Source organism: Oncorhynchus nerka, linkage group LG15 (genome assembly GCF_034236695.1).
Source record: "Oncorhynchus nerka isolate Pitt River linkage group LG15, Oner_Uvic_2.0, whole genome shotgun sequence".
NCBI classification, from domain to species: Eukaryota; Metazoa; Chordata; class Actinopteri; order Salmoniformes; family Salmonidae; genus Oncorhynchus; species Oncorhynchus nerka.
The window spans coordinates 71765727-71780387 of NC_088410.1; the positions used below are offsets into that span (position 1 = coordinate 71765727).

Below are 14661 nucleotides of genomic sequence, written 5' to 3' on the forward strand. Positions count from 1 at the left end.
ATATTTATAACAATGACACTGGAGGTAATATGAGAGTATGCATTCGACACGAGTCAGAAATAACAAGAGCAGTAGTTACTGCCCTTCGCTTTCGTTAGAATTATCATCAAGCCATCAACAATGTAGCCGCAGCATGATATCAAAGTTATATTTGTGTTTCATCACACAAATAAATGGCTACCGATCAGGTTATGGCTGAATAATCTTACTGAATCGACAGTGCTGCAGGTTAAACAACAGATTTGAGAGCTTCACATATGATTTGACTGATTGCAGTAAAATGGATTACGAAACAGGTGGGCGTGGGAAGCCTAGCTGCTAAATTGATTGACAACGAGTATAGCCAATGAAAAGCTTTGCCTGGTGGTGTCGTCGTGTAAATAGCCAATGAAAGCATTGCCCCAAATAAACCGGAGTGGGTCTGTAAGCAGCGCATGGTGAGTGTCAACGCGGTAAAAACAAAGGGCTGGTGGTTCAGCTTGATGCGCAGAGGATTTTAAACTAAATACAAAGGTAAACGCTAACTAATTGACGAGCAGATGATTTTTGACAAAATACAAAGGTAAACGCACTACTGTATACGGTACCAAATCACGTTGTCGCTGTGCAATGTCACGAATGTGGTAATGTAGTATTGTTCACTCAGCCATTTCTACTAGCTAACCTCCAGAATACAAGTTCTCAAGCAAATTAGTGGGTTAGTTAGCTAGCCAGCCAACTCGATGCTGGATGAACTAGTAGTTGTCTACAATGTAATAGTGTATTAATTAACTAACAGTAATTTAACATTGTAAATTGGTATACAAAAGCATTACTTGTGCTTTGACTCAGGGTGTTTCGCTAGTCAGCTACAGTACAGTGACGTTATGTGCCACCCCGACACGCTTTACAAAAAATAACTGCACCAGAGACTGGCATAAGGTTACACAATCTCTGTTAATGGATGCCTTTTTGATTTTGGGTCCGTACGGTAATCGCAGTCAACTAGTGATTGATTCTTCAAAGCAAACGTGACCGCTCATGAAGCAGAGCCTTGTATGCCATTATGGGTTGTCTTGAGTCGGAACCAAAGTCTTCAGATTCACTTTGTAGAATCAATATTTTTTCACCGAGATAATATTTGTTTTATATTGGATATTCGGTTTTCCCTCGTCGATAGTTAATAAATTTAAGCATGCCATGACTAAATATTGTATATTCTGAATCGGGGATGGATGGAGAACCACAAACACCTTAAAACAAAATCATAGGCATTAATATGGAATAGGTCCCCCTTTACTTCTACAACCGCCTCCACTAATGGGATGGCTGTCCACTCGATGTTTGAACATTGCCATGGGGACTTGCTTCCATTCAGCCACAAGAATTAGTGAGGTCGAGCACTGCTTTATTTTATTTATATATTTAACTAGGCAAGTCAGTTAAGACATTCTTATTTACAATGATGGCCAAACCCGGACGATGCTGGGCCAATGGTGTGCCGCCCTATGGGACTCACAATCACGGCCGGATGTGATACAGCTGATGTTGGGCGATTTAGGCCTGACTCGCAGTTGCCGTACCAATTCATCCCAAATGTGTTCGATTGAGTTAAGTTCACGGCTCTGTGCAGGCCAGTCAAGTTCTTCCACACCGATCTCAACAAACCATTTCTGTATGGACCTCGCTTTGTGCACGGGGGCATTGTCATGCTGAAACAGGAAAGGGCTCCCACAAACCACAAAGTTGGAAGCATAGAATTGTCTAGAATGTCATTGCATGAATTAGATTTAGGGTTGCCACCCATTTGCTAAAATACGGAATGGTTGTCTATTTCACTGAAAGAATACACGTCTTGTTTTTGAAATGATAGTTTCTGGATTTGACCACATTAATGACGTAAGGCTCGTATTTCTGTGTGTTTATTATAATAAAGTTGATGGTTTCATAGAGCAGTCTGACTGAGCGGTGGTAGGCAGCAGCAGGCTCATAAGCATTAATTCAAACAGCACTTTCCTGCATTTGCAAGCAGCTCTTAGCAATGCTTGAAGCACAGCGATGTTTATGACTTCAAGCCTATCAACCCCGAGATTAGGCTGACAATACCATAGTGCCTATAAAAACATACAATAGTCAAAGTACAAATGGTATAGAGAGAAATAGTCGACGCGTCATTATTCCAATAAAAACTACAACCTAAAACTTAACGGGGAATATTGAACCACCAGCTTTCATATGTTCTCATGTTCTGAGCAAGGAATTTAAATGTTACATGGCACATATTGCACTTTTACTTCTCCAACACGGTTATTTAAACCAAATTGAACATGTTGCATTATTTATTTGAGACGAAATAGTTTTTATTTATGCATTATATTAAGTTGGAATAAGTGTTCATTCAGTATTGTTGTAGTTGTCATTGTTTTATATATATATATATATATGAAATTGGGATATTAATTGGTATCGGCTTTTTTGGTCCTCCAATAATCGGTATCGGCATTGAAAAATCATAATTGGTCGACCTCTAAATTTCCAGTCAAACGTTTGGACACCTACACACCTTCCAAGGTTTATTTTTACTATTTTCTACACTGTAAAATAATAGTGAAGACATCAAAACTACAAACTAACACATGGAATCATGTAGTAACCAAAATCAAATATATAATTGAGATTCTTAAATGTAGCCACCCTTTGCCTTGATGATAGTTTTGCACACTTTTGGCATTCTCTCTAACGGCTTCATCAGGTAGTCAGCTGGGATGGTTTCAGTTAACAGGTGTGCCTTGTTAAAAGTTCATTTGTAGAATTTATTTAGTTCTTAATGCCTTTGAGCCTAGTTGTGTTGTGACAAGGTATGTGTGGTATACAGAAGAGAGCCCTATTTGGTAAAAGACCAAGTCCATATTATGGCAAGAACAGTTAAAATAAGCAAAGACAAACAACAGTCCATCATTACTTTAAGACATGAAGGTTAGTTCTTGAAATTTTCCAGATTGACTTTCAAAGTTTCTTCAAGTACAGTTGCAAAAACCATCAAGCTCTCATGAAACTGGCTCTCATGAGGACCATCACAGGAAAGGAAGACCCAGTGTTCATTAGCTAACTGCACCTCAGATTGCATCCCAAATAAATGCTTCAGAGTTCAAGTAACAGACACATTTCAACTGTTCAGAATTAATCAGGCCTTCGCGGTTGAATTGCTGCAAAGAAACCACTACTAAAGGATACCAGTAATAAGAGACTTGCTTGGGCCAAGAAACACATGCAATGGACATTAGACCGGTGGACATCTGTCCTTTTGGTCTGATTATTCCAAATCAGAGATTTTTTTGTTCCAACCGCTGTTTTTGCAAGACGCCGAGTAGGTGAACGGATGATCTCTGCATGTGTGGTTCCCACCGTGAACCATCGACAAGGAGTTCTGTTGTAACCAGCATGGCTACAACAACATTCTGCAGCATTACACCATCTCATCTGGTTTGCACTTAGTGGGACTATCATTTGATTTTCCACAGGACAATGACTAAAAAAAACCCACCTCCAGCCTATGTTAGGGCTATTTGACCAAGAAGGAGGGTGATGGCGTGCTGCATCAGATGACCTAGTCTCCACAATCACCCGACCTCAACCCAATTGAGATGGCTTGGGATGTGTGGGACTGCAGAGTGAAGGAAAAGCAGCCAACAAGTGCTCAGCATATGCGGGAACTCCTTCAAGACTGTTGGAAAAGCATTTCAGGTGAAGCTGGTTGAGAGAATGCAGAGTGTGCAAAGGTTGTCTACTTTGAAAAATCTAACATTTATTGTGATTTAACCCTTTTGGTTACCACATGATTCCAAATGTTATTTCATAGTTTTGATGTCTTCCCTATTATTCTACAATGTAGAAAATAAACAAAAAACAGTGTGTGTGTGAAACATCCCTTTTTCAGGACTTTCTTTCAAAGATAATTTGTAAAAATCCAAAGAACTATACATGTCTTCATTGTAAAGGGTTTAAACACTGTTTCCCATGCTTGTTCAGTGAACCATAAACAATTCATGAACATGCACCTGTGGAACGGTCGTTAAGAAACTAACAGCTTACAGACGGTAGGCAATTAAGGTCACAGTTATGAAAACTTAGGACACTAAAGAGGCCTTTCTACTGACTCTGTAAAACACCAAAAGAAAGATGCCCAGGGTTCCTGCTCATCTGCGTGAACGTGCCTTAGGCATGCTGCAAGAAGGCATGAGAACTGCAGACGTGGCCAGGGCAATAAATTGCAATGTCCGTACTGTGAGATGCCTAAGACAACGCGACAGGACGGACAGCTGATTGTCCTCGCAGTGGCAGACCACGTGTAACACCTGCACAGGATTGGTACATGAGGAACATTACACCTGCAGGACAGGTACAGGATGGCAACAACTGCCCGAGTTACACCAGGAACGCACAATCCCTCCATCAGTGCTCACACTGTCCGCAATAGGCTGAGAGAGGCTGGAATGAGGGCTTCTAAGGAATGAGTGTCACACCGAGGCCTGTACTCTGGTGGAGGCTCCATCATGGTCTTGGGCGGTGTGTCACAGCATCAACGGACTGAGCTTTTCACTGCAGGCAATCTCAACGCTGTGGGTTACAGGGAAGACATCATCCTCCCTCATGTAGTACCCTTCCTGCAGGCTCATCCTGACATGACCCTCCAGCATAACAATGCCACCATGCACAGAACGAGCAGTATAGCGGATTTCTGCAAGACAGGAATGTCAGTGTTCTGCTTGCGACGAGCCTGGGACCCCCCTTGTTCACGGACACATTATTCAATTTCTGTTAGTCACATGTCTGTGGAACTTGTTCAGTTTGTCTCAGTTGTTGAGCAAACATGTTAAGTTTGCTGAAAATAAACGCAATTGACAGTGATGGGACTTAAAATGTACATACAAACCTGGTCGCTTTTTTTCTTTTTTTTCTTTTCTTAAGGGAGCTCAGTGCTTTCTGTGGTGGGCCAAGCCAGCGGAAAATACAGTGACTGGCTCCGTGTTCTGTCACTCATGGGGACACTACGTCACCGCCAAGTTTAAGGGTAGATATCTAAAATTCTAGCCCCTTGGGTGCTGCCATAGAGTTACATTAGAAGTGCCCATCCAAGAAGGGCTCAAGGTCATTGACCACAGATAAAATTACCTTAAATCACGTTATACCTACAGTAGCTTTGATTGACATCATACTTTCTAAATCTTAGCTAGCAGTAATCATACACACAAACTGTTGCGCGTGGAAAAACACAGCAGCATTGCGGTTCTTGACACACTCAAACTGGTGCGCCAGGCACCTACTACCATACCCCGTTCACAGGCACTTAAATATTTTGTTTTGACAATTCACCTTCTGAATGGTACACATACACACTCCATGTTTCAATTGTATCAAGGTTTAAACATCCTTATTTAACCTGTCCTCCCCTTCATCTACTCTGATGGAAGTAGATTTAACAGGTGTCTCTAGCGTTCACCTGGTCAGTCTGTCATGGTAAGAGCTGGTGTTCCTGTTTTGTGCACTCAGTGTACATCTATACTATAGCATTACAAAATCATATTGTGTGCTATAAGCCTATACATAAATGCATATGATGCTGTATGTTATTCAAGCTTAGCCTACTGTCGTATTCATGTCACTACGCAGTCATCCTCTTTGATAGCTTATTTCTGTCATGTTAACATTTAGCGCTGTACAGTAGAGCAATGGAGGCCTGTATGCCTTTCATTTTCTGGATGGGTTGTTGGGGGCCAGGGTGAAGTCACACTGACTCATTGGTTAAATGATGCAATTATGGAAGTCCTCTTAAGTAAGTAAATATATTTTGAAGAGCGCCTGCACACAATGTTCATGTAGCTAACTCAAATGATCTGCCAAGGTAATATTAGCATAACAGCTAAACTGGGAATTTATCAGACTTACCAGTGATGAAATGATTGGAGCAGACCCTAGGTCATCCTCCAGATCTTGATGGGCAAAACCATTTTTCCCCCTTCTCTTGTCTGACAGGTCTTGAGTCATATCTCCTTGGTGTTTCAGCCTTGTTAGAGCAGCCAAATACTGCACAGAAGTTGACTGGCAATGGCTCAACTAGTTTTAGGCATTTTTATCATGCAGCTTGGGTTAATCACTGTGTCAATAATTGATGCAGTGGTCTTCCAACATATCTGCCAGGAGGTGTCGTACGTCAACTGGCAACCCTCTGTTTGTCAATCCAGATATACAGATATGAGAGCCAATTGGTTCCAGGTGAAGACTGTCTTCTTCGTACAGAAATGCAGGGAAATGCAACTGTCACTGGGTAGTGAGTGAGCGGTTAAAATGAATGGGTGGGTTTATTTATATACAGTTGAAGTTTACATACACCTTAGCCAAATGCATTTAAACTAAGCTTTTCACAATTCCTGACATTTAATCTGAGTAAAAATTCCCTGAATTAGGTCTGTTAGGATCACCGATTATTCTGACATTTCACATTCTTAAAATAAAGTGTAGAGAATTATTTCTTTCTTTCATCACATTCCCAGTAGGTCAGAAGTTTACATGCACTCAATTAGTATTTGGTAGCATTGCCTTTAAATTGTTTAACTTAGCTCAAATGTTTTGGGTAGCCTTCCACAAGCTTCCCACAATAAGTTGGGTGCATTTTGGCCCATTCCTCCTGACAGCTGGTGTAACTGAGTCAGTTTTGTAGACCTCCTTGCTTGCACAAGCTTTTTCAGATCTGCCCACAAATTTTCTATAGGGTTGAGGTCGGGGCTTTGTGATGGCCACTCCAATACTTTGACTTTGTTGTCCTTAAGCCATTTTTCCACAACTTTGGAAGTGTGCTTGGGGTCATTGTCCATTTGGAAGACTCATTTACAACCAAGCTTTAACTTCCTGACTGATGTCTTGAGATGTAGCTTCAAAATAGATGGCATCATGTGGATATATTGAAGTGCACTAAGCCCTCCTGCAGCAAAGCACCCCCACAACATGATGCTGCCACCCCCTTGCTTCACGGTTGGGATGGTGTTCTGCGGCTTGCAAGCATCCCCCTTTTCCCTTCAAACACAATGATGGTCATTATGGCCAAACAGTTCTATTTTTGTTTCATCAGACCAGAGGATATTTCTCCAAAAAGTACAATCTTTGTCCCCATGTGCAGTTGCAAACCGTAGTCTGGCTTTTTTATGGTGCTTTTGGAGCAGTGGCTTCTTCCTTGCTGAGCGGCCTTTCAGCTTATGTCTATATAGGACTCGTTTTGCTGTGGATATAGATGCTTTTGTACCTGTTTCCTCCAGCATCTTCACAAAGTCCTTCAAATCAAATTTTATTTGTCACATACACATGGTTAGCAGATGTTAATGCGAGTGTAGCGAAATGCTTGTGCTTCTAGTTCCGACAATGCAGTGATAACCAACAAGTAATCTAACTAACAATTCCAAAACTACTGTCTTATACACAGTGTAAGGGGATAAGGAATATGTACATAAGGATATATGAATGAGTGATGGTACAGAGCAGCATACAGTAGATGGTATCGAGTACAGTATATACATATGAGATGAGTATGTAGACAAAGTAAACAAAGTGGCATAGTTAAAGTGGCTAGTGACATAAGGATGCAGTCGATGATCTAGAATACAGTATATGCATATGAGATGAATAATGTAGGGTAAGTAACATTATATAAGGTAGCATTGTTTAAAGTGGCTAGTGATATATTTACATCATTTCCCATCAATTCCCATTATTAAAGTGGCTGGAGTTGGGTCAGTGTCAATGACAGTGTGTTGGCAGCAGCCACTCAATGTTAGTGGTGGCTGTTTAACAGTCTGATGGCCTTGAGATAGAAGCTGTTTTTCAGTCTCTCGGTCCCAGCTTTGATGCACCTGTACTGACCTCGCCTTCTGGATGATAGCGGGGTGAACAGGCAGTGGTTCGGGTGGTTGATGTCCTTGATGATCTTTATGGCCTTCCTGTAACATCGGGTGGTGTAGGTGTCCTGGAGGGCAGGTAGTTTGCCCCGGTGATGCGTTGTGCAGACCTCACTACCCTCTGGAGAGCCTTACGGTTGAGGGCGGAGCAGTTGCCGTACCAGGCGGTGATACAGCCCGCCAGGATGCTCTCGATTGTGCATCTGTAGAAGTTTGTGAGTGCTTTTGGTGACAAGCCGAATTTCTTCAGCCTCCTGAGGTTGAAGAGGCGCTGCTGCGCCTTCTTCACGGACGCTGTCAGTGTGAGTGGACCAATTCAGTTTGTCTGTGATGTGTATGCCGAGGAACTTAAAACTTGCTACCCTCTCCACTACTGATCCATCGATGTGGATAGGGGGTGTTCCCTCTGCTGTTTCCTGAAGTCCACAATCATCTCTTTAGTTTTGTTGACGTTGAGTGTGAGGTTATTTTCCTGACACCACACTCCGAGGGCCCTCACCTCCTCCCTGTAGGCCGTCTCGTCGTTGTTGGTAATCAAGCCTACCACTGTTGTGTCGTCCGCAAACTTGATGATTGAGTTGGAGGCGTGCATGGCCACGCAGTCGTGGGTGAACAGGGAGTACAGGAGAGGGCTCAGAACGCACCCTTGTGGGGCCCCGTGTTGAGGATCAGCGGGGAGGAGATGTTGTTGCCTACCCTCACCACCTGGGGGCGGCCCGTCAGGAAGTCCAGAACCCAGTTGCACAGGGCGGGGTCGAGACCCAGGGTCTCGAGCTTGATGACGAGCTTGGAGGGTACTATGGTGTTGAATGCCGAGCTGTAGTCGATGAACAGCATTCTCACATAGGTATTCCTCTTGTCCAGGTGGGTTAGGGCAGTGTGCAGTGTGGTTGAGATTGCATCGTCTGTGGACCTATTTGGGCGGTAAGCAAATTGGAGTGGGTCTAGGGTGTCAGGTAGGGTGGAGGTGATATGGTCCTTGACTAGTCTCTCAAAGCACTTCATGATGACGGAAGTGAGTGCTACGGGGCGGTAGTCGTTTAGCTCAGTTACCTTAGCTTTCTTGGGAACAGGAACAATGGTGGCCCTCTTGAAGCATGTGGGAACAGCAGACTGGTATAGGGATTGATTGAATATGTCCGTAAACACACCGGCCAGCTGGTCTGCGCATGCTCTGAGGGCGCGGCTGGGGATGCCGTCTGGGCCTGCAGCCTTGCGAGGGTTAACACGTTTAAATGTCTTACTCACCTCGGCTGCAGTGAAGGAGAGACCGCATGTTTTCGTTGCAGGCCGTGTCAGTGGCACTGTATTGTCCTCAAAGCGGGCAAAAAGTTATTTAGTCTGCCTGGGAGCAAGACATCCTGGTCCGTGACTGGGCTGGGTTTCTTCTTGTAGTCCGTGATTGACTGTAGACCCTGCCACATGCCTCTTGTGTCTGAGCCATTGAATTGAGATTCCACTTTGTCTCTGTACTGACGCTTAGCTTGTTTAATAGCCTTGCGGAGGGAATAGCTGCATTGTTTATATTCGGACATATTACCAGACACCTTGCCCTGATTAAAAGCAGTGGTTCGCGCTTTCAGTTTCACACGAATGCTGCCATCAATCCACGGTTTCTGGTTTGGGAATGTTTTTATCCTTGCTATGGGAACGACATCTTCGACGCACGTTCTAATGAACTCGCACACCGAATCAGCGTATTCGTCAATATTTCCATCTGACGCAATACGAAACATGTCCCAGTCCACGTGATGGAAGCAGTCTTGGAGTGTGGAGTCAGCTTGGTCTGACCAGCGTTGGACAGACCTCAGCGTGGGAGCCTCTTGTTTTAGTTTCTGCCTGTAGGCAGGGATCAGCAAAATGGAGTCGTGGTCAGCTTTTCCGAAAGGGGGGCGGGGCAGGGCCTTATATGCGTCGCGGAAGTTATACTAACAATGATCCAAGGTTTTACCACCCCTGGTTGCGCAATCGATATGCTGGTAAAATTTAGGGAGTCTTGTTTTCAGATTAGCTTTGTTAAAATCCCCAGCTACAATGAATGCAGCCTCCGGATAAATGGTTTCCAGTTTGCAAAGAGTTAAATAAAGTTCCTTCAGAGCCATCGATGTGTCTGCTTGGGGGGGATATATACGGCTGTGATTATAATCGAGGAGAATTCTCTTGGAAGATAATGCGGTCTACATTTGATTGTGAGGAATTCTAAATCAGGTGAACAGAAGGATTTGAGTTCCTGTATGTTTCCTTCATCACACCATGTCTCGTTAGTCATGAGGCATACGCCCCCGCCACTCTTCTTACCAGAAAGATGTTTGTTTCTGTCGGCGCGATGCGTGGAGAAACCCGTTGGCTGCACCGCGTCGGATAGCGTCTTCCCAGTAAGCCATGTTTCTGTGAAGCAGAGAACGTTGCAGTCTCTGATGTCCCTCTGGAATGCTACCCTTGCTCGGATTTCGTCAACCTTGTTGTCAAGAGACTGGACATTGGCAAGAAGAATGCTGGGGAGTGGTGCGCGATGTGCCCTTTTTCGGAGTCTGACCAGAACACCGCCTTTGCTGTAGTCCTGGGATTGATTTACACTTTTCACACCAAAGTACGTTCATCTCTAGGGGACAACGTGTCTCCTTCTTGAGCGGTATGACTGCTGCGTGGTCCCATGGTGTTTATACTTGCGTACTACTGTTTGTACAGATGAACATGGTACCTTCAGGCGTTTGGAAATTGCTCCCAAGGGTGAAGCAGACTTGTGGAGGTCTACACATTTTTATTTTTTATTTTCCCATGATGTCAAGCGAAGAGGCACTGAGTTTGAAGGGAGGCCTTGAAATACATCCACAGGTACACCTGCAATTGAATCAAATGTTGTATGTCAATTAGGCTATCAGAAGCTTCTAAAGCCATGACATAATTTTCTGAAATGTTCCAAGCTGTTTAAAGGCACAGCCAACTTAGTGTATGTAAACTACTGACACACTGGAATTGTGATACAGTGAATTGATCTGTCTGTAAACAATTGTTGGAAGAATGACTTGTCATGCACAAAGTAGATGTCCTAACTGACTTGCCAAAACTATAGGTTGTTAATTAATTATGGCTGCGATCCCTGTACAGGGATCAACATCAGGGGAAATTTCAGAGTGACAACTAAAAATACAACATCGTAACATTAAACATTCTTGAAAATGTGTCTTACATCCTTCAAAAGATTAGTCTTGGTAATCAAACTACTACGTTTTCCGATTTAAATAGCTATTACAGAGAACAAATACCATGCTTTTGTTTGAGAAGAGCAATCAACAACAAACATTTTCCGCCATGACAGTTTTTACACATTCACATCTGAAGGTAAAATTATGACTTACATTCTGATATCTTGCTCTTATCTCTTCCTGAGGGTCCCAGTCATCAAATAAAGTGATGTTTGATAAAATCCATTTTTATAGCCTAAATCGAAACATTTTGTTAACCATTTGTGCCGTGAATTCCATCTCTATAGATTTCTTTATTTTTACGGAGCATTCGACGCAATTACACACCGTAAACCATCTTTATCTAGTCATGGTTGGTTTCAGTGCATTACTCTGGATGTTTGCAACACAGCCAAACGTCATTGTTTTTTTTGAGGGGAGTATTGACCGACGTGAACTGATTTGAAGACGACGAGCAATTACTTCCTTGCGCACCAATAATTTTAGCGAAGCTTCATTGATTGACTATTTCTGCCCTATTACCACTGATCTTCTTGAAATCTAGCTGGGTATATAGCCAATGAGCTTAGGTAAACGCCAGTATGTAATGGTTTTGGGTTGGACCACCATTCTTTGTTTGTAAATGCACGCGTAAGGAACTCCATTCTCGCCTTGACCGTGTCTGTAAGCGTAGTGTCCAGAGCATGAAGGCGCTACCAGGAGACAGGCCAGTACATCAGGAGACGTGGAGGAGGCCGTAGGAGGGCAACAACCCAGCAGCAGGACCGCTACCTCTGCCTTTGTGCAAGGAGGAGCAGGAGGAGCACTGCCAGAGCCCTGCAAAATGACCTCCAGCAGGCCACAAATGTGCATGTGTCTGCTCAAACGGTCAGAAACAGACTCCATGAGGGTGGTATGAGGGTCCGACGTCCACAGGTGGGGGTTGTGCTTACAGCCCAACACCGTGCAGGACGTTTGGCATTTGCCAGAGAACACCAAGATTGGCAAATTCGCCACTGGCACCCTGTGCTCTTCACAGATGAAAGCAGGTTCACGCTGAGCACATGTGACAGTCTGGAGACGCCGTGGAGAACTTTCTGCTGCCTGCAACATCCTCCAGCATGACTGGTTTGGCGGTGGGTCAGTCATGGTGTGGGGTGGCATTTCTTTGGGGGGCCGCACAGCCCTCCATGTGCTAGCCTGACTGCCATTAGGTACCGAGATGAGATCCTCAGAGCCCTTGTGAGAACATATGCTGGTGTGGTTGGCCCTGGGTTCCTCCTAATGCTAGACCTCATGTGGCTGGAGTGTGTCAGCAGTTCCTGCAAGAGGAAGGCTTTGATGCTATGGACTGGCCCGCCCGTTCCCCAGACCTGAATCCAATTGAGCACATCTGGCACATCGTGTCTCGCTCCATCCACCAACGCCACGTTGCACCACAGACTGTCCAGGAGTTGGCAGATGCTTTAGTCCAGGTCTGGGAGGAGATCCCTCAGGAGACCATCTGCCACCTCATCAGGAGCATGCCCAGGTGTTGTAGGGAGGTCATACAGGCACGTGGAGGCCACACACACACTACTGCATTTTGACTTGTTCTAAGGACATTACATCAAAGTGGGATCAGCCTGTAGTGTGGTTTTCCAATTTAATTTTGAGTGTGACTCCAAATCCAGACCTCCATGGGTTGACAAATTTGATTTCCATTGATAATTTTTGTGATTTTGTTGTCAGCACATTTAATAAGAATATGAGAATATTTCATTCAGTCAGATCTAGGATGTGTTATTTTAGTGTTCCCTTTATTTTTTTGAGCTGTGTATATATTTTCATTTTTTTTTATTCAAATGGAATGGAGTAGAACAGCAAACACACATGGCTGCTGCTGCGCCTGCTACTCCTCTCCATTTCCATATGAAATCGCCATTGGGTGCTGTTCAGGGGAGGGCAGGCCCACAACAATTGCCGGAGTTGAATGGAACAGCACTTCACCTTGGTGACGGTTACCTCTGCTCTATACAATACATATGTTTATTTTATGTGATGATAAAAGGCTCAAACATTTTTTTTAAATTGTATTTTCTTTCACAGTGATAGTGACTCTGACTGGGAGCCCCCGGTGCCAAGCTGCCCGCTTTACCCCCAGTGGTGTTCATTACTGCAGGCATGACTGTGCCTCAGGGCCAAAAGGGCACAGCATGGAGGTGTCGTTGTGTTCTGTGTCACAATGAACTGCACCACTTGTTCAGTTTGCTATGGGACATGGCACAGGCAGCAAAATATTGTGTAGAGGACTTCCAAAGGGTGTACTGTTTAAAAAAAAAGAATGTTTTTTTTGTGTGTGGGTTTAGAATTGCTTTTTGATATGTTGTATATAGTTATTTGCACTGATGTATATAGTTATAGGTCATTTCACCAATTTGGCCACTTTGGTACATTTGGGGAACTTGTGTGGGACACCTGGGTGACTTTATGCTAAATGTCATGTAGCTCACCCATTCCTGAAGTTATCAGTCTGAAACTTTGCACACCTACAGTTGCCCTTGTGTTATCCATTAAAATTATCTCCAGCATCCTATCTGACTGTGTGGCTATTCTAGTACATGTGAAAGATGATGCTACAACAATAAAAAACAGAACGTATGTTCTTTCTTTCTCTTTTCTAACACCAGATCTACTGTTATATTCTCATACATTCAATTAACATTTCCACAAACTTAAAGAATGTTTCCATTCAAATGATACCAAGAATATGCATATCCTTGCTTCTGAGGCTGAGCTACAGGCAGTTAGATTAGGGTATGTCTTCAGGTGGAAATTGAGAACAAGGGATGCAGCCATAAAAGGTTAACGAGATTTGTGGAGTGGTTGAAAAATAAGTTTTAATGACTCCAGCCCTTCCAACTTCTGTGTGTGTATATGTGCCCAGTTGGTAGTGAGGAGGGCAAACACTTAAATGCCTGTCAGGGACAGGAGCACAGATGGTGCCCAGATCTCCCTTATGTCATTGCCTGGCTCCGATCCAGAGGAGAACATCCTAATACACTTCAGACACTCACTCTGGGCATACAGCGCATACTCACCTGGGAACTGTGATCATGTTAATAATGGAAAAGGGTTTGAAGAAGCCCAAGCTGCATTCTCCTATCCAGCGGTCCTTCAACTTCCAATGGAGAGACATGGCATTTATGCCCCCTAGTCTTCTGTCTGTGGGACCCTGCTGGGACATTTTACATTTACATTTAAGTCATTTAGCAGACGCTCTTATCCAGAGCGACTTACAAATTGGTGCTTTCACCTTGACATCCAGTGGAACAGCCACTTTACAATAGTGCATCTAGGTCTTTTAAGGGGGGGGGGGGGGGGAGGTGAGAAGGATTACTTTATCCTATCCTAGGTATTCCAGGAGACGTGGAGGAGGCTGTAGGAGGGCAACAACCCAGCAGCAGGACCGCTACCTCTGCCTTTGTGCAAGGAGGAGCAGGAGGAGCACTGCCAGAGCCCTGCAAAATGACCTCCAGCAGGCCACAAATGTGCATGTGTCTGCTCAAACG

General features: G+C 43.9%; 1 protein-coding gene across 4 annotated transcripts in view; it reads left to right on the plus strand.

Annotated features, from left to right (window-relative positions):
- The first annotated feature begins 59 nt into the window (after positions 1–59).
- The window catches only part of kcnab2a (potassium voltage-gated channel subfamily A regulatory beta subunit 2a), a 134920-nt gene continuing 120318 nt past the window's right edge, over positions 60–14661 (plus strand). For 3 of the 4 annotated variants that reach the window (XM_065001873.1, XM_065001878.1, XM_065001876.1), the window contains exon 1: positions 60–513. The gene's annotated coding sequence lies outside the window, so the exon portion shown is untranslated. Of the gene's footprint in view, positions 563–14661 lie in introns of all 4 variants that reach the window. The other variant, XM_065001875.1, reaches the window with a different exon arrangement.